Here is a 19,119-nt window from a genome sequence, read left to right on the forward strand (position 1 = left end):
TTAAAAAAGAGACTCTTCTTCCCAAAAAGCTGCTTGCTAAAACGTGTTTTGAGCACTGTAAAATGAATAATAATTGGGGTACAAATTGGCCAGAGCCACAATTTAAAAAAAATGCTTTCTAATCAATATATTCCAACATTTCTGATTGCATAGCTTGTTAGATTCCTAAAGTTTCTATGATATGTATTTGGCCCCTTAGAAGTTTTCAGGTTTTATTATCACAGAATATTAAATCTCCAGTGATTACATCTTGTCTGTAAACAGAGAATATGTATAAAGGAAGATTTACAAGTCAAACCAATTATTGCAAACTATATATCTCTCTTAACTATTTATTCCTAAATTTAGAGCAAAAAGTAGAAAGACACACATTTAAAAATATCCAAAGATCCCTAAAGGGAGTAACAGGGTCCAGTGTAATTGTGGTTATCATATAGATAAGAAAAGGATGTACAGCCAATCAAAAACTAGTCAGTAGCTTTTACATAAATTGCCAGAATGCCCAATATTTCCTTCAGTCTTGGGAAATATTGGGGGTTATTTACGAAAGGCAAATCCACTAATACAAATCCGCAACTAATTTGTGCATCCAGGTGGATTATACCTTGTTTCTTCAGGACAAATTGGACTTTCATTTGATGGTAAATGTTAATGGATATCGCCTGATTTTTGTTTCATTATCAAATGGAAACTGGCCCAAAATAGTATAAAATTTTTTTTTTTAAATTTAGCTGTATATTTCTTGTCACTACCATAACCTACTACCAAAGAACAACCCAAAATATATTTTCCTGCTCCTGGCGATCGCAGCGATACACATATATATATGTTATTATTATTATTATTATTATACAGAATTTATATAGCACCAACAGTTTACGCAGCGCTTTACAATATAAAAGGGGGACAATACAGTTATAATACAATAAAATACAAGAGGATTAAGAGGGCCCTGCTCAGAAGAGCTTACAATCTAATAGGGTGGGGCAGGTGGTACAAAAGGTTGTAACTGTAGGGAATGAGCTGATGGAAGTGGTAAAAGATATTAATTAGAGACGTGATAGGCTTTCCTGAAGAGATGAGTTTTCAGGGATCGCCTGAAGGTAGCAAGAGTAGGGGATAGCCGGATAGATGGAGGTAGCGAGTTCCAGAGGATGGGAGAGGCTCTGGAGAAATCCTGGAGACGAGCATTAGAGGAGGAGACGAGAGAGCTTGAGAGTAGGAGGTCTTAAAAAGAGCGGAGAGGACGATTTGGGTGATATTTGGAGACAAGATTGGTGATGTAGCTCGGGGCAGAGTTGTGAATGGCTTTGTATGTTGTGGTTAGTATTTTGAATTTAATTCTCTGGGTGATTGGGAGCCAGTGTAGGGATTGGAGGAAAGGGTTGGCAGACACTGAGCGGTTGGTAAGGTGTATAAGTCTGGCAGCAGCATTCATGATAGACTGAAGAGGGGATAGGCTATGGAGAGGTAAGCCAATGAGAAGGGAGTTGCAATAGTCAAGGCGAGAGATAACAAGGGAGTGAATGAGGAGCTTGGTGGTTTCATTTGTTAAAAAGGGGTGAATTTTAGAGATGTTACGGAGGTGAATTCTACAAACTTTTGACAACGATTGGATTTGAGGCTGAAATGACAGCTCAGAAACAATAGTGCGCATATTGCTTTTTTTTTTTTTTTCGTCCTACCTAAAACACACTGACACTGATACTAATTTAAAAAAATGTTTAAAAAAAAAAAATTGTCCAAAATATACTGAACCTGACCTTTGACCATTGTCTTGACCCAAACACTAACCCTTGCACTGACCTAGATCAAGCCTTGATCTAGGTATTTTTTATATTATTTTTTTATATTATTTTTCACACACTTTTTTTTTCTCTCTGCGAGAGAACGATACGATACATTCACAGATAGAGAAACACAGGGGCAGGCTTCACAGTGACTGATCACTGTGGTAGCCAATCAGAGGTTACAACAGCGATCAGGTGACCTGGAATCAGGAGCTCCAGGTCCTGATCGTTAGTACGAACATGTTGTGCGGCGTGCTTCCAGCACAAAGACAAATACACATATATGCGGCCCCATGGCAAAAAGTCCAGTCCAGTGAGGCCGCATATACACTATATTACCAAAAGTATTGGGACACCTGCCTTTCCACTCACATGAACTTTAATGGCATCCCAGTCTTAGTCAGTAGGGCTTAATACTGAGTTGGCCCAACCTTTGTAGCTATAACAGCTTCAACTCTTCTGGGAAGGATGTCCACAAGGTTTAGGAGTGTGTCTATGGAAATGTTTGACCATTCTTCCAGAAGTACATTTGTAAGGTCAGACACTGATGTGGATGAGAAGGCCTGGCTCGCAGTCTCTGCTCTAATTAATCCCAAGGGTGTTCTATCAGGTTGAGGTCAGGACTCTGTGCAGGCCTGTCAAGTTCCTCCATCCATCCATGTCTTTATGGACCTTGTTTGTGCACTGGTGCGCAGTCATGTTGTAACAGGAAGGGGCCATCCCCAAACTGTTCCCACAAAGTTGGGAGCATGAAATTGTCCAAAATGTCTTGGTATGCTGACGTCTTAAGAGTTCCCTTCACTGGAACTAAGGGGCCAAGCCCAATCCCTGAAAAACAACCCCACACCATAATCCCCCCTCCAGCAAATGATTTTGACCAGTGCACAAAAAAAGGTCCATAAAAATATGGATAAGCGAGTTTGGGGTGGAGGAACTTGACTGGCCTGCACCTCAACCCGATAGAACACTTTTGGGTTGAATTATAGTGGAGACTGCGAGCCAGGCCTTCCGGTTTCACATCAGCATCTGACCTCACACATGCGCATCTGGAAGAATGATCAAACATTCCCATAGACACACTCCTAAACTTTGTGGACAGCCTTCCCAGAAGTGTTGAAGCTGTTACAGCTGCAAAGGGTGGGCCAACTCAATATTGAACCCTACGAACTAAGACTGGAATGCTGCCATTAAAGTTCATGTGCGTGTAAAGGCAGGTGTCCCTATACTTTGGGTATTATAGTGTATGTGTTATGTCGGCATGAAGGGGTTAAACATGCATTGAGATCAATCAGGTAAGCCCTTCTGAGAAAGCCACTCACCATGGTAAAAGACATCAAGAAACATATGCCCAGCTATTCCAAAGAGCCCCAAACCAGTTTGCCCAGCACTTATGGACACTTTTATTTCCATGCCTGGACGTTAGTAATATCAGTCCAACTGGATCGAAGACAAACTACATTAGGCACGTCTATTTTTCTGCAAAAAATGATCTCCCTGATTCACATCACTGCAAAAGACCTGAAGTTTACTCATTGTACACTCAGTGGTGTTGCTCTGCCTATAAGTGGCAGCCAAGAGGGAAGATCTGTGATCAGTATTTTCATATTCTCCGATTCATTGACGCAGTTAATAAGCATTACCTGTGTTGTCTACCTCAGCATCTTCAACACTGCAACCATTTCAACACGTTTCCTGGCCTCACTATACAATTATTACAAGGAATTTGGAATGACTTTGCAAAGCAGACATAGGAAATGTATGATGCAGAATTAATATCATGGATATCAGAATAACATGGATATCGAACAAATGGGTATGCAAAATATCTGTGCACAACTAACTTCAATAAATAAGTTGCAAACAACATAATGATCAGTGAATCATTCAAGTATATGTGAAATGTGCTGTGCTTAAAATAATGTATGAATAAACACAATATGAACAAAGTTATACGGGAAAATTGTGCAATTTAGTCCAAAATAATATGTGTGACAAAAGCCAAAATATATCTCCAAATGTCCTTGTGAAGTCATAAATGTTCCTTTCAAGTGTGCACCTTCACCAGCCCCACTCAGTCGTATTCTCACCTTGGTTAAACGGCCCCCAATACAAAGGTCAAAATCAGCATGCTCCTTCCAATCCCAAGATAATACAAAGACAAAAAGAGGATTTTTTTTTTGTTAAGGTGTTAATGCTACTACTACTACTATTACTACTACCATAGGCGTGCGCAGACCATGGCATTAGGGTGTGCACCCAAAGCTCAAACACACGTGTGTATGTGTACATATATATTTTAGGAGCTCCATTGGGGGGGGGGGGGCTTTGGTTTGATATCAGAGGTCTAAACAGACCCCTGATATCTCACTTTTAAGACAGAGATTCCCCAGTCCCTTCTTCTGCAGCCAAACAGCAGGGGCAATCTGTGCAGCACAGAATGATTAGGGTGTGCCCAGGCACACCTGGCATACCCTGTGCGCACGCCTATGACTACTACTACTACTACTACTACTACTACTACTAATAATAATAATAATACATGAAAAAATAAATGTAAAATGAATACACAAATAAATAAAAATAATCATAATTTATTAATAATAAATGAATTCAATAAATGAATACTAAGTAATAATAAATAAATAAATAATTAACCCCTAACTTAAACCTCTAACCCTTAAAAAAATAAAATAAAATAAAATAATAATAATAATAATAATAATAATAAATAGCTAAACACCCTAACCCTAACACAAAAAATTAAATTATTAAAATAATAATAATAATTATTATTATTGTTATTATTATTATAATTATTATTACTATTATTATTAATAATAACAATAATAATTTATTTATATTTTTATGGGTAGGGGTTATTTATTGTTTACATATTATTACATATTATTCATTTATTTTATTTATTTATTATTTATGATAATTTTTGTTCATTATGTATTCATTTTACATTTATTTATTCATATGTTATTACTATTTTACTTTGAATTTTTTAAATTTTAGCAGAAAATCGCGCAAATACACGTGACAAAACACACAAAATGCGCACGAAAACACTCAAATGGCGCGTTTCCATCCATTTCTATGGGAATAAAAATGCAACAAAAATGCTCAAATCTGCCCGATTTGAGTTACAAAAAAAGCTCCAGGCGTTTGGCTTCAGGCTACTTGGAGTGGAGATTTGAACTATCTTCATAGAGATTAATTGATTTTTTCTCCTCCAGCGTTTTGGCGCTTCAAGCGCCAAAACGCTGAGGTGTGAATGCAGCCTCAAGGCAAGGAAGATATATAGTGCTCACCATTTTACATTTTATTGATAAAACCATATAAAAAAATATGCACTCACAATGCAAGGTAGAACAAGCGCCACTGCAGCCTCCACTTACAGGATCCGTCTGGATACTGTATATTTTTGGGCATTTGTCATGCCTATTATTTTGGACTATTTTGCATATAATGTTTGTATTGTATTACTCATACATTATTATAAGTGCAGCACACATTTCACATAAACTTGGAATATACATGTGTTTTAAAGACAGTCTATGAAGCTTATTTGGTTAAACCAAACAACTATCTTGGGTAGATATATTACTACTGTAGTCATATCCAACTTTCCATACATTAGATGACTTTATCCTGGTTTGCAATGACTTGCAATGGAGTGCGATTTCAAGTGCGATTTCAAGCACTGGTTATGTGGGTTTAAGTGCTTTTGAGAGGACTTGGCAGGTTTTCTCTATACATGCTTAAGACATTATTTGATGTGAAATATTGGGCGTTCCTGCAATTTATGTGAAATCTACTAACATTTGTTTTATTTGCTTTTGATTTTGGTAGTTTTCTTTTAGATGTTTAAATGTATGTCTTTATTATTTTTGCTATAAATCCATAAAAAAATAATTGAGAGAGATATATGATTTGCAGTACTTGGTTTGACTCTCAAATCTTCCTGTTTATATATTCTCTGTTTAAAGTCTGTGTTTAATTACAATGTTTAAAGTGGAATTCCACCCAAAAAAAAAAAAAATTATTACTGTGCTTAAAAAAAAAATAAAAAAAAAAACATTTGGAGTAAAACTTTTTTTTTTACTCAACTCTAAATGTCTGTTGCTAGGGGGTCCCTCGTAGTCTGCCTCCTTCGGCGCCTGGGCTCCTGACCTCACTTCCCTCGGCGCAGGAAGGGTGATTGCCTCTCTCCCCTCCCTCTTGTCAATCATCTGGGACATGTGACAGGTCCCAGATGATTGCGCGGCTAGTCACGGCGCGCGGCCCGGTTCGCACATGCGCAGTGGGTGCTCGGCTGTGAAGCCACAGCCGGGTGCCCACAGTTAAAATGCCGGCGCTGCAGAGCAGAGGAGGCGACGAGCGGGGCTTCGATCCCCCGCATCGCTGGACCCTGTGATAGGTAAGTGTCCGATTATTAAAAGTCAGCAGCTGCAGTATTTGTAGCTGCTGACTTTTAATTTTTTTTTAAAGTGGAACACTGCTTTAATGAGAGAGAGAGAGAGAGAGAGAGAGAGAGAGAGAGAGAGAGATTGTTTTTGCATACTTAATTTGTTTTAAAGTGATTATAAAATCTCATCTTCCTTAGTTAAAATAACAAACTATGAGTTATACTTACTTGCTCTGTGCAGTGGTTTTGAGCAGCCCAGATCCTCCACTTGACCCCTCCCTCCTGTTGAGTGCCCCCACAGCAACCACCTTGTTATGCAGGCCGCAGCTCTGTGTGTCCATTCAGATATGGGGCCGTGGTCCAGCCCTGCCCCATTTCTCTCCTCATTGGCTGACTGACTTTAATTAACAGCAGCGGGAGCCAATGGCACCAGTCTCAGCCAATGAGAACTGGAGTTGCGGGAAGCCGAGACACTCCTGCAACATCACTGGATCTACATGGCTCTGGTATTAGAGGGGCTGAGGGGGGTTGCTGCACACAGAAGGCTTTTTATTCTAATGCATAGAATGCATTGAGATAAAAAACCTTGTTTTTACAACCACTTTAATTGTGTCTGGTCAATGGAAATAGACTCTTTTATTTCAATTACAGGTAGGGACCTGTTTTCACTTTGACATGAAAGAATCTATTTCTGCCATTTAGTGTAAAAAATATTCCTCAGTTATCAAATGTTCTATGAGAATAAAATATGAAATAACGTGAAGGTGTAAATGCTTTTAGCAGGAATTGTACATTTTACATTCTAATAATTTCATCCTGAGGTTAGGAGGGCTACTAACATGCTAGATAGCTGATCTCCAAAACTAAATTTCCTTTCTTTACCCACGCTGCTTTAGGCTCCATTCACACTAGCGCGTTTTTTGATGCATTTTGCATTTTGCAGAAATGCACAGGAATTTTTTAACATGGGTTCCTATGGAACATGTTCACATCAATGCCTTTTTGTTTCTCTGCATTTTTGGAAAGGGTCAGGGACTTTTTTTCATGCAAAATGCAGCGTTTTGCATGTAATAGAATTCAATGGACAAGCATCAAAAACGCAAGTGCACCGTTTTTGCAGCGTTTTTGGTGCGTTTTTGATGCGTTTTTGCCGTTTTTTTTTTTTTTTTTAATTTTTTTTAAGACTGTAAAAAAAAAAAAAAACGCAAATCGCGGCAAAAACGCTGCTCAAAAAACGTGGCAAGCATGAAAAAAAAACCTCCAAAAACGCTCAAAAGCAACATGCATAGGTGTGAATCGAGCCTTAAAGACCCTGCAGTATATATGGGACCTATATTTTAGTTCAGCAGTTAATGCAAAGTTTCAAAACAGTCACTCAAAATTACTTTAAAACATCTCTTTAGGGATGATAAAGAAACCCCCCCTAGGTTTCCAGCATTTTAAATTCCCTATTATTATACAGAACATATAAACACTGTAATACAGCTGCAAGCTATTTGATTTTTGGGCAGACTACTTTGGCACAGAAATTTCTGCTATGACTAATTGAAATCCGATTGGCAATAGTAAGACAGTGACCACAACTACTGCTTCAAGAAGTTCCCCTCCAAAATTTGAACATCTGGACAGTGTTAATTTTGGCAGCGAATTTCGATTTAGTTTTAGTCTTAGGACTAAAACGGCATTTTAGTTTTAGTCTTCTGCAATTGTTTTAGTTTTAGTCGTATTTAGTCAACTAAATATCCAGTAAATTTTAGTCGACTAAAATGTCCTACGTTTTGGTCGACTAAAATGTCCTACATTTTGGTCGACTAAAATATCCTACGTTTTGGTCGACTAAAATGTCCTACGTTTTGGTCGACTAAAATGTCCTACGTTTTGGTCGACTAAAATCTCCAGTACATTTTAGTTGACTAAAACTCATTTTAATCACCTAAAGTCTAATGGGTGTAAGTAAATTGCAATGCATTAGTTAACATTTCTCTACCATTTCCAAACTCATTATATACTGCTGGAGTGAAAAAATCTAATATTTTATTTATGGTATTGAGGTATGAGCATGCACTACAGACCAGTGTTAATTTTGAAGTCAAATTTCAATTTAGTTTTAGTCTTAGTCTTTTGACTAAAATGGCATTTTAGTTTTAGTCCCATTTTGGTCTTTTGACTAAAATTCCATTTAAGTTTTAGTCGTATTTTAGTCATCTCAATTGTTTTAGTCATATTTTAGTTGACTAAAATAGTATTCATTTAGTTGACTAAAATGTTTTAGTTATTTTAGTCGACAAAATTAACACTGCATCTGGATCCATAGACTAGTCATAAGTATGTCAGAATAGGGGCAAAAAATCACAGGTTTCCATTTCCATTGAAAAATTTCAGTGGCAATTTGAGTTAAAAAATAATTTGCTTATGGTTTTGTAATTTGGATCTCTCAGTACTAAAGAATAGACAATTAAGATTAAAGCAGGCCATACAGTACATGGGTAACAGTATGTAAAAAAAAAAATGTTTTTTATCTTAATTTCTTTATTTTCCAAAAAGTTACAACTTCAAAAACTTTGCCATGCCTCTTAATAAATATCTTGGACTGTCTATTTTCCAAAAAAGGGTCATTTGGGGGGTATTTGTACTGTCCTGGCGTTTTTGGGCCTCAAGCAATAAGCTAGTCCGTCAGTACATCAGGATTGATCAATTTTCAGATACTGTATATATCATAGTTTGTGGTATATACACTGATTTGCGTTATTTTTACCAAAGAAATGTAGCAGAATACACTTTGTCCTACATTTATGAAGAAAGATTATTTATTTGCAAAATTTTATAACAGAAACGAAAAAAACAGCAACTTTTTTTCAAAATCTTTAGAATTTTTTAATTTATTTAGCAAAAAGTAAAAAACCCAGTGGTGATTAAATACCAACAGAAGGAAGCTCTTGTTGTGTAGACAAATTTATAAAAAATTAGTTTGGGTACAGTGTTGCGTGACCGCACAATTGTCATTTAAAGTGCAACAGCGCTGAAAGCTGAAAATTGGCTTGGGCACGAAGGGAGTAAAAGTGCCCTGTATTGAAGTGGTTAAAGCAGACCTTCAGTAATTTTTCCTGACGCCACCATGGCAGCATACTAGTGATAGGCTCCGCCTTTCTCCCCTCCCCCAGGACCAATGAAATAGCATAAATTAAAGGCCAGTTAGGCCCCACCCCATTCTTCTTTTTGTCCTCATACCTCCATGCACCAGTGAAGAGTAAGCAGTACTATGTTCCCACCTCTGCCTTCAGGGTTAAGCCTCTCCCAGTACGAAGTCCCAGTATCAGGCTGCTAAAAGTGCCAGAGTAGCTTGGGAGCTCCTTCTGTGGGTCTCGATGGAGCTGAGCAGTTTTTCCTATTTAGGAATGAAATCTGCCTTTAAGGTTGGTGTCTGCAACGCTTGTTGGGTTTGGGGAGGCCAGCTTTGCATCCTTCTTACCTTTGCCTTTGTTTGTCTCCTGTCATTTTCTGCACCTCCTGTTCTTTTCCTCCTGCAGTGGCACTGGTCTGGGTACATTACTCCCCCTAGACAGGTTCTCTGTCCTTTTTTGTCCTAGGCCAGCTGTAGGTATGGCTTATGTTTGTAGGTTGTGTATGTATAGGTTTGGGGCAGGTGGGTATGTGTGTGTGTGTGTGTGTGTGTGTGTGTGTGTGTATATATGTATGTATGTATGTATGTTTGTGTGTATATATATATATATATATATATATATATATATATGGATGTGTGTATTGTAGGGGATCAGAGGGGTGGACGGCTGCCTCATAGACAGTCCATTAAAACAAAAGTGGCTTTATGCAGCAAAATGGCAAAATAAACATAAGATAAGACAAGACTTGTCTTGTCACACGGTTGTGCACACAGGTACAGCTCACAGTTCAGCAGCACACAGGCTTAAAGATAATAGTCCATGGCTCCAATCAGAGCTACAGTCTTTGTGGTTAAGCTCACCCAGCCCACCAGCCAGCAATGGACATTTTCACACAGCATGCTGTCTCTCACTCCTACTCAAACAGCTCCTCTCTGAGTCTTTCAGCCCAGCTGATAATTAGCAGGTCTGAAGTGGAAATATCTGCCCTCTTCGATTAACCCTTTCTTGACTCTGCCCCCGGCTGACCCTCTGCAGTATGTATATATATTTCATATATATGTTTGTGTATACATGTGTGTGTTCTTTTGTTGGTTGGTATGTATGTATGTGGGGGGTGTTATATGGAGCGGTATGTGCATATATTTATATATGCATGCATATTATTTAAAAAAAAAAGAAAGGAGAGAGTGTGTAGATGTATATAATTAGATATATATTAATAGAGGGAGAAGCGAAGTCGCTGTTGCCTTATCTATTTTTCCTCTTCTTGATCTTTCTGCGGCTGTCCGTCTCTCAGCTGGTCGTCCCATTTCTCTATGGTTCGAGTATCAGTCACCACCCATACAAAAGACCCTCAACACTTAGGGTGGGGACCACCGTGTCAGTAAGTTTTCAGGAAAAGAGTGCCCTCTCATGCGGATTGCTTTGATTTGCTTCAGCTCCGCGCGCCCACGCTCTCAAAGGCCAGAGCCAGAGGCCATAGAAGGCGAACGTTCTTCAGAGAAACATAGCTCGGATGCCGCTCCCACTCAGGAGAGAGGTTCCAAGAAAAACGTCTTAGCTCTTCTTTCCTAGACCCAGCTCCCCAATATATATATAACTAAAAATAAATAATAATAAATAAAGGGAGAAATATGTTTCTCCCGCTAGGTTCCGCTCCTCTAGGGGCAACCTTTCATAAGGTCCATAAATGAAAATCATTGGGTGTACCACAGGTACCCACAAAACCCTTTTACCGGGCGCATGCCCAGACTTTTAAGGTAAGTCCCAGTGGGCACGCATCACGGGTTACTGGAAAGTGGATTGTGCAGATCCTTGGAGGATAGGCACTCATGGTCACTTCGGTGGATTCCTCACTGTTCCTTCTCCGGACCTTTTTCTCCCCCTTGGAGCTGCCAGATCCACTGCAACCACGGCGGTTACAATACTTACAGACACTTCAGACTCAGAGGGGAGCTGTCCTGGTCCCATCTTACAGGAGAGATTGTAGGTTTTCTACCCACCCCTGTTTGTAGGTCGCAGAGGTTGGAGAGAAGCATTCGCTTGCAGCAGATGGCTGGAGGCTTTCGCTAGATCGTCAGGATTCTTAGCCTTACATCCCAAAATTTTTTTCTTTTCTTTTTCATTCCGAAAGTAAGTAAATTTGGCAATTGGTTGGACACATCTCCGCTTTATCAGCCTACCTTTTAGCCTATGAATATCTCTAAGAATATTCACAGAGGTGTCAGTTCCTCTTGGAGAACGGGGTCTCCAGATTCGCCACTACCTGGGCGTCATTCCTTTCTACATAAAAAAAAAAAAGGCCAACTTTTGCTTTCCAACAGTTAATGTGCCTGTGGGGGCTCTACTGGTTCCTCTGTTTTGCTTCCATCAGAAAAGGACGGTGACGGTCATAAGGAGAATTCTGAGATCAGATGCCTCTACTTCCTGGAAGACTTCTAGGTGTCTCAGCCTCCTGGCCGTAATGTTGTCATTCACACCGATGATTCCTTGGGTGCATGGGCACCGGTGCTAGTTTCAACTACAACGGAGGAAACAGGATTCAGCGCAGCTATGGTCAGTGTCACGCAGTATATATAGCGGTCCGCTGTGATGGAAAGACCTTGAGGATGTCACAAACCATCTGACTGGATCAATGTGATGAATCATATCGGCAAGACAGCCTGGAAGGTGCACTGCGAGGGTCTGTCGGTCAAGGCAAGCAGAGATTGCTAGCCAAGGAAGGTAGTCTCGAAAGTGCTGGAAGATCAGGCAGCCTTTTTTATCACTTTGACCTTGCTACACAGAACCAAGGGTGACCAGTCATCTTGCGGTTGAGCAACAGGACAGCAATTGCATATTTTCAGCTCCAGGGAGGATCTCGCGGTAATATACTATTGAGAGATGTAGAACCCAGAATGTCTGGGTAGGAAGATCACCAGCAAATTCCGGAAGCAATTTACCTCCTAGGGGACTGGAATACACGGACATACTGTCCATCATGCAAGCTTGCCAGAGCATGAGGGGGAGGCTTGTCCACAGCTGGCCTACCACAGACAGGCTTCTTTGCTTCTCACTGCAAATGCCAATTTAAGAAGAGGTCTGACTCCGTTTCCGCTCCCCAAAGCAGAGAACAGAAGCTGAGTTTCTCCCATGAAACTGCAATCAAGCCTATTGTATATGTTTTTCCCAACTTCTCTTGTAATGAAATTCCTCTGGAAGCTGTCAAGAATGAGCATGGTAGTCACGACCACCCCTCCATTCTGACCATAGGAGTCTTGGTGCTTCCTGGATATCTACTTCAGAATACAGAAGTCGATTCCCCCTCAAACATGCACACACCAGAGATGCAAGCATAATGGCGGGAAGGGGAAGCCGCAGAACCTAGATTGCTCCAGAGTTGCTCCAAGAGTGAGCTCTACTTTGGGGGGGTGCGAAAGGCACTCTACTAACTTCTATGCCATGATCTGGAACAAACTTGTCTTTTTTTCTATTTTGCATGGCAAGATATTATTCTTACTGCACCTCTGGTGGCAGCTGTTCTGGTGTTCTTGTAGGTCAGATTGGACATGAACCTTACCCTATACTCTTTTGAGGTTGCAGGTGTCAGCAAGAACAAGGTTTAATTTGGCCAAAGGCCCTTTAGTTTGCATAATTTTGATGACAGTCAGGAGGTTTTGTCAACCATGAGAGAGAATCTTTCACAATTAAAATCTTTCAATGCTGTTGGGGTTTATTTCAACTGTTTACTCCAACAGGGCAGTGTTCAGTTTAAGACATCGCTTACTAACCAGTATTTAGCGCAAATCGTCAAACAGAAGTCGGTTTGAGTTTCAAGCCCATAGAGCCTCAGAAAAGCATATTGCTTTTGTTACAGGAGTAGAGCTGCATCCTGTAGTTCAGCTTATATCAGAGGTAGCGACAGCCCTCCATCTATCAATCATCTGTCCATTGCCTAACTTTCCAGATGTTCAAGCAAGAAAACCACACAAATTGGTCATTCCCAGAGCTTGAAAGAAGTTTCTGTCCACAATTGCTCTTTTCAATTCATATGATAAGTCTTTCACTGTTCCAGATGGAATTCATCAGGCAAGAGAGGTTGCCTCCTGGACTTTAGCAAGATTGGTTGTGCAGATGGGAAATGGGTCATAAGCCTCCTTCAGTGGCAGCATGCATCCTCTTCCAGAGGGGTTGAGGCCTCATAGGAGGCCCAGTTGAAAGCATCCATGGATTCATTCTACAGGAAAGTGGCATGCTTTTCCCAGCATACCTTTTCAACCTTTACAGAATAGATCTGGGTGCCTTGTCATCAGTGGGCTTCGGAGGAATGACTGTTCAGTCTTCTGTCCCATTTAAAAATATATATATATAATATATATAAAATAATTATTTTGATTTGTTAAGTAGAACCCACTCTGTCAGCTAGGATATGTATCACTAGTATGCTGCCATGGTGGCGTCAGGAAAACGGAAAATTGTATCATACTTACCGTAATTTTTCTTTCCTGACGCCAATCCATGGCAGCATATGGTCCCACCCTTGTGCGTTTCGGTATCTAGCTAATTACGAAGAATGGGGCGGGGCCTAATTGGCCTTTCATTTATGCTATTTCATTGGTCCTAAGGGAGGGGAGAAAGGCGGAGCCTATCACTAGTATGCTGCCATGGATTGGCGTCAGGAAAGAAAAATTACGGTAAGTATGATACAATTTTCCGTTTTTTCGACTTTCCATCTCTTAAATCCTCTGCCCTTGTTGTTTTAGCTTTGGATAGTAAAACATTGTTTTTCTGCCAGTAAAAACCTTATACAGCGCACTTCCTGCTTCTTGTCTGGTAAAAAGCCTAGGCTTATGACATCATGCACAGCTCTCTCTCTCACTCTTGTGAGAGTGTGCCAGGAAGAGAGGGGGGATGAGTCATAAGAGGGCCAATGAGAGCTGCAGGGCTGCAGAGCTGGAGTGTCTGTGTAAATCCAGGAAGTGAACAGGCAGCAGCTTCAGCTGCCCACAGTTAAAATGGTTTCAGCCAGACTTAGTGGAGGGAGATTTCTGCAGCATATTTGGCAAGTATAGAATCACAATGTATATAAAAAAAATAATATGCAAAGTGGTTGGAGGGAAGCTTCAGAATGGCAAAGGTTTTTATTACAAATTATGTGAGCAGACTGCAGTTCCTCTTTAAAATGGTATTAGTGCATGTCACCCACAATACCCAATTAGTATTCTTGAGGCTGTTCATCATATCACTTTGTTGGTATGATTATTTTTTTAGGGCTACAAGGAATGTGCCATCATTCCATCTCAGCAGAGGTCATAGTATTTCCATTGTTACATTACAGAAAAGAGCCTAGTAAAATCCCTAAGCCAATTCATTTCCTAACAATGATACACTTAGATTTTAGGTGAATCTGTAGATGTCAAAAAGAATATACTATAGAACGTAAAATTCTACTGTAGAATATGTATTTTCTTATGTAACGTCAGAAGCAAAGAATAAAGTATATAAAAATATTTTTCATTTATTTAGTCAGGCAAATATTCAATAATATTCATAAATATAAATATTAGGTATTTGTATATCTAGCCAGCAGTAAAACTCGTAGGCTCCTTTTTATATGATACAAACAAATGGCAACTGCCCCAACCTACTTAAAGCGGAACTTCAGTCATTTTTTCAACTTTCCATCTATTAAATCTTCTGCCCTTGTTATTTTAACTTTGGATAGTAAAACTTTTTTTTTCTGCCAGCATATACCTTATACAGCCCACTTCCTGTTTCTTGTCTGGTCATTAGCCTAGGCTTATGACAGCATGCACAGCTCTCTCTCTCACTCCTGTGAGAGTTTGCTAGGAAGGGAGGGGGGATGAGTCATAAGAGGGCCAATGAGAGCTGCAGAGCTGGAGGTGTGCCTCTGTGTGTCTGTGTAAATCCAGGAAGTGAACAGGCAGCAGCTTCAGCTGCCCACAGTTAAAATGGTTGCAGCCAGACTCAGTGGAGGGAGATTTCTGCAGCATATTTGGCAAGTACAGAATCACAGTATATATAAAATAATATGCAAAGTGGTTGGAGGGAAGCTTCAGAATGGCAAAGGTGTTTTTATTACAAATTATTTGAGCAGACTACCATTCCTCTTTAACAGCAAGGAGCACATGGAAGGCATGTCAAACAACAACTAATGAAAATTCCCAGCTCAACTTACCAGCCAGCCTGCAACAAACCAAATAGTCCTGTCTAACAGTTCATATTAAAAAACAGGCATTTAGTTTGCACACATTTGCAAACACATGTATAAGCTGCAGAGGTCATATCGGTGCAGTGGCCTCTGCAGTTTACGTATGTATTTGCAAATGTGTGCACTGCAAACTAAATCCCTGTTTTTAACGTGAACTGTTAGACAGGACTATTCGGTTTGTTGTAGGCTGGCTGGTAAGTTAAGCTGGGAATTTTTCTTTGTTGTTGTTTTGTTTTTCATATGTTTCCCAGGCTCATGCCTTAAAGGTGAAAAAAAGTCTGTTAATAGAGCTCATCAGCTCAAGCTGAAGTATACACACACAAACTTGCAGCAATTGGATGGCCACAGTGAGGATTCCTGCTGAACACCTGCTATGCCAAATCAGAAACACGCAGAACACTCCAGACGAACTTAAAGCAGTTGTATACCCCACGTGCACATTTTTACCTACATGTAAGCTTATAATAAGGCTTACCTGTAGGTAAAATGAATATCTCCTAAACCTGTATGGTTTAGGAGATATTCACCTTGCATGCAGCCGCTGACGTCAGCGGCACATGCGCTCTGAAGCCTTGCCGGAAAGAGGATGTCATTGTGGCTTTGACCACTCACAGCGTCGGAGCCGCAAACCCAGAAGAAACGCAGAGGGAACATGTCAGCTCCATGAGTGGTGACCGGGAGGCGGTGCGGGCGCTTTGTTCTAAGTATTTCATAATGAGCTAGTATGCAATGCACACTAGCTCATTGTGCCTTACCGTTTTTTTTTTTTTTTTCAGGGCATACAACCGCTTTAAGCTGGAAATATGTTGCCTAGTGACACTCCCACGCATTTTTAGTCAATAATTAAACTCAATAAAATTGTATTATTTATCATTGACTGGCACCACTGTGCAATCAAACCAGGACACGTACACTTAAAGGCAAAAAGGCAGTTCACACATAAATGTATGCAATGAAACATAATTATATTAACACAAACTATACTGAAAATTATATCTCTATTGTAGCAACATTAATATAGCAATAACATCTTGAATTAAACAAAAAAATCTCAAAATTCTAAATATGTAAATACATTTAATGTATACCGTAAGTATATTTAATGTATACAGTCTTTTAAATGTATAAAGTATCATTGATCCTCCCAGAAATCCAGAAGTCCAGTGTACTCTGTATCTTAACCGCCTTTCCCAGTTCACCTCTGTGAACTAAAGAACACCTCTTTATATGTTATGCAGATGGCGAGAAGGGGAGGTGTTCTGTAGTCACAACTCATTGCTTGTCCTAGGGTGACAACGTTGGTCCTGAATAGATACAGTCAGTGGCCGCCTGTCCATTAGGGTCGCATGGGCGCCGCTTCCCCCCAAACATGCGTCCGGCCCCCTAATCCACATGCAGGGCACGCCAGACGCATAGATTCCAATGTGGTTTTTATGAGGCTCTAATAGGCTTCAAAAAAGGGTGGGCTCGGGGCGCAGAGCACTGTGCCCTAAGCCCACCCAGTTGTGTGACAATAGCGAATGAATATTCGCTATTGTCAGACTGATCCTTCTCCCAGACAATCAGGAAGCGGGTCCTGGGACCCGTCACCCAATTGGCTGAAAGGACAGGCAATCCTATTGGTGGCCTAGGAGGAGGAGGGAGGAGCCGCCATGATGCAGGGGAAGAGAAGACGCGTTGGAAGCTTCCGCCCATAGAAGCGCTGCTCACCGGTGACCTAGATGGGGTAAGTGCGGGGCTGGATGCCTGACCGACCACCTGCAGTTGGGGGGGTGGTCTGAGTGACCCAACCGGCCGATCACATGGGGGGGGGGAGAGGTTGGGTGTTTGTTTGCCGCCCCCCCCCCCCCCCCCCCCCGAAAAAAAAGAAAAAAAAAAAAAAAACACCAGCCGCCACTGAATACAGTTATGGGAGTAATTGGTGTCAGGCCAGGAACTGTTACTGACAGAATTATCAGGTAAAAAAAAATAAGGATCATCCTGAAAAAAGATATGAAGACACAACATCTACATAATAAGCTAGAACATATGCCTGGATATTGTTCATGGGTTCAGATACACTATAAACTTATACTTTAATTGTAAGCTGTATATTATATATTGGTATTGCTATATATATATATTAATATGTATTGCTGTCAATTTTTTTCTCCTTGTTTGTAGCTCTCACTTTGTACAGCCCTATGGTATAATAGAGGAGGGTACCGCTGAGTCACAAGACTCTCTGTAGCCGATGTAACATGCAGCTATCCTGTTATTTTTCTTTGCAGTCTCTTGATTGATAAACTTTACAGACCAGTAATAATTTTGCCTGTAAGGCAGACAGTTTGCTGCCTATAGAAAGACATTCTGGTTTTATTTGTGATGATATCATTATGTAATGTGGATTAAAAAATAGGATATGGCATGTACAAAAAATGTCATTAAAAATGTGTGCATAGAGTCGCATGAACTCGGAATGCGGTCCTGCCTATGACTTTCAGCTCAGTGTCCCAGTTAAGTTTATATAATGATAGTGTTATTTAGGGTTTTGCAATTCCCATGGGGATATTAAAGGACAAATGTACTAATCATGAAAAATCTGGACTTCTCTCCAAAAGATGACTTCACTGTGTACAGCGTATTTCTGTGGAAAGTAGACTGCATACAGGAATACTTGTGACATTATTTAACCCTTTCACTCCACGGACTCTTCTGCTGAAAACGAATCTGTCCTTCGGAAACATTAAAGAGGAACTATGATTTGTTAAACTTTTTCTTTTAGATAAACATGGAACAACATCAATTAAACATAAACACACTCAACTCAGCACCTATATGTTTAAAAACCTTGTTTTAATGCATTTTGCAATTGCATATGTACATGGGGGACATCATATTTAATCATTAGATAAGCAGGCCTTGCTTCCTGCTGATCCTGGCAAGATCTTTCTGATTGAAGCAATAAACTCGAATGATGTCACCCATCTGCAATGTATCTGGCATTCAGAGACCATGCCATCTTTGTTTACTGGTAAACAGACATATACCCTACTAAACTCTGCTCAATACAAAATCATGCAAGGAAACTTTAAACAGATGTTTTTTGCTCACTGGCTTATTTATAAATGGTACACAATTTTTCATACTGATTTGCAATATAGCCTTTTAAAGGATCACTAAAGATACATTTTTTTTAAAAATAACAAACATGTTATACTTACCTCCACTGTGCAGCTCATTTTGCACAGAGTGGCCCCGAACCTGGTCTTCTGGGGTCCCTCGGCGGCTGTCTCAGCTCCCCCCCGCAAGGACTCAACACTTTCATGTGAGCTCCCTCGCATGGTGGTGAGTGTTTGCGGGTGCGCTCCCGTGATACAGCCAGTGGCCATAGCCGCTCACTGTATCACTCAGCCCCGCCCCCGGCGCGCTGCGTCATTGGATGTGACTGACAGCAGCACGAGCCAATGGCTGCGCTGCTTTCAATCCATCCACTGTAACCAATCAACGGCCAGGCTGAGCGACGAAGAGGATGTCGGGGGCGAGTGTGGGAGTTTTGAGGGGTCAGGTAAGTAAAACGGGGGGGGGGGGGGGCGGTATTGT

General features: G+C 40.4%; 1 protein-coding gene across 4 annotated transcripts in view; it reads right to left on the minus strand.

Moving 5' to 3' along the window:
- The window catches only part of PDE5A (phosphodiesterase 5A), a 267,395-nt gene that overhangs the window by 225,081 nt on the left and 23,195 nt on the right, over positions 1-19,119 (minus strand). The window lies entirely within an intron of this gene.

Source organism: Aquarana catesbeiana, linkage group LG01 (genome assembly GCF_042186555.1).
Source record: "Aquarana catesbeiana isolate 2022-GZ linkage group LG01, ASM4218655v1, whole genome shotgun sequence".
Lineage (NCBI taxonomy): Eukaryota > Metazoa > Chordata > Amphibia > Anura > Ranidae > Aquarana > Aquarana catesbeiana.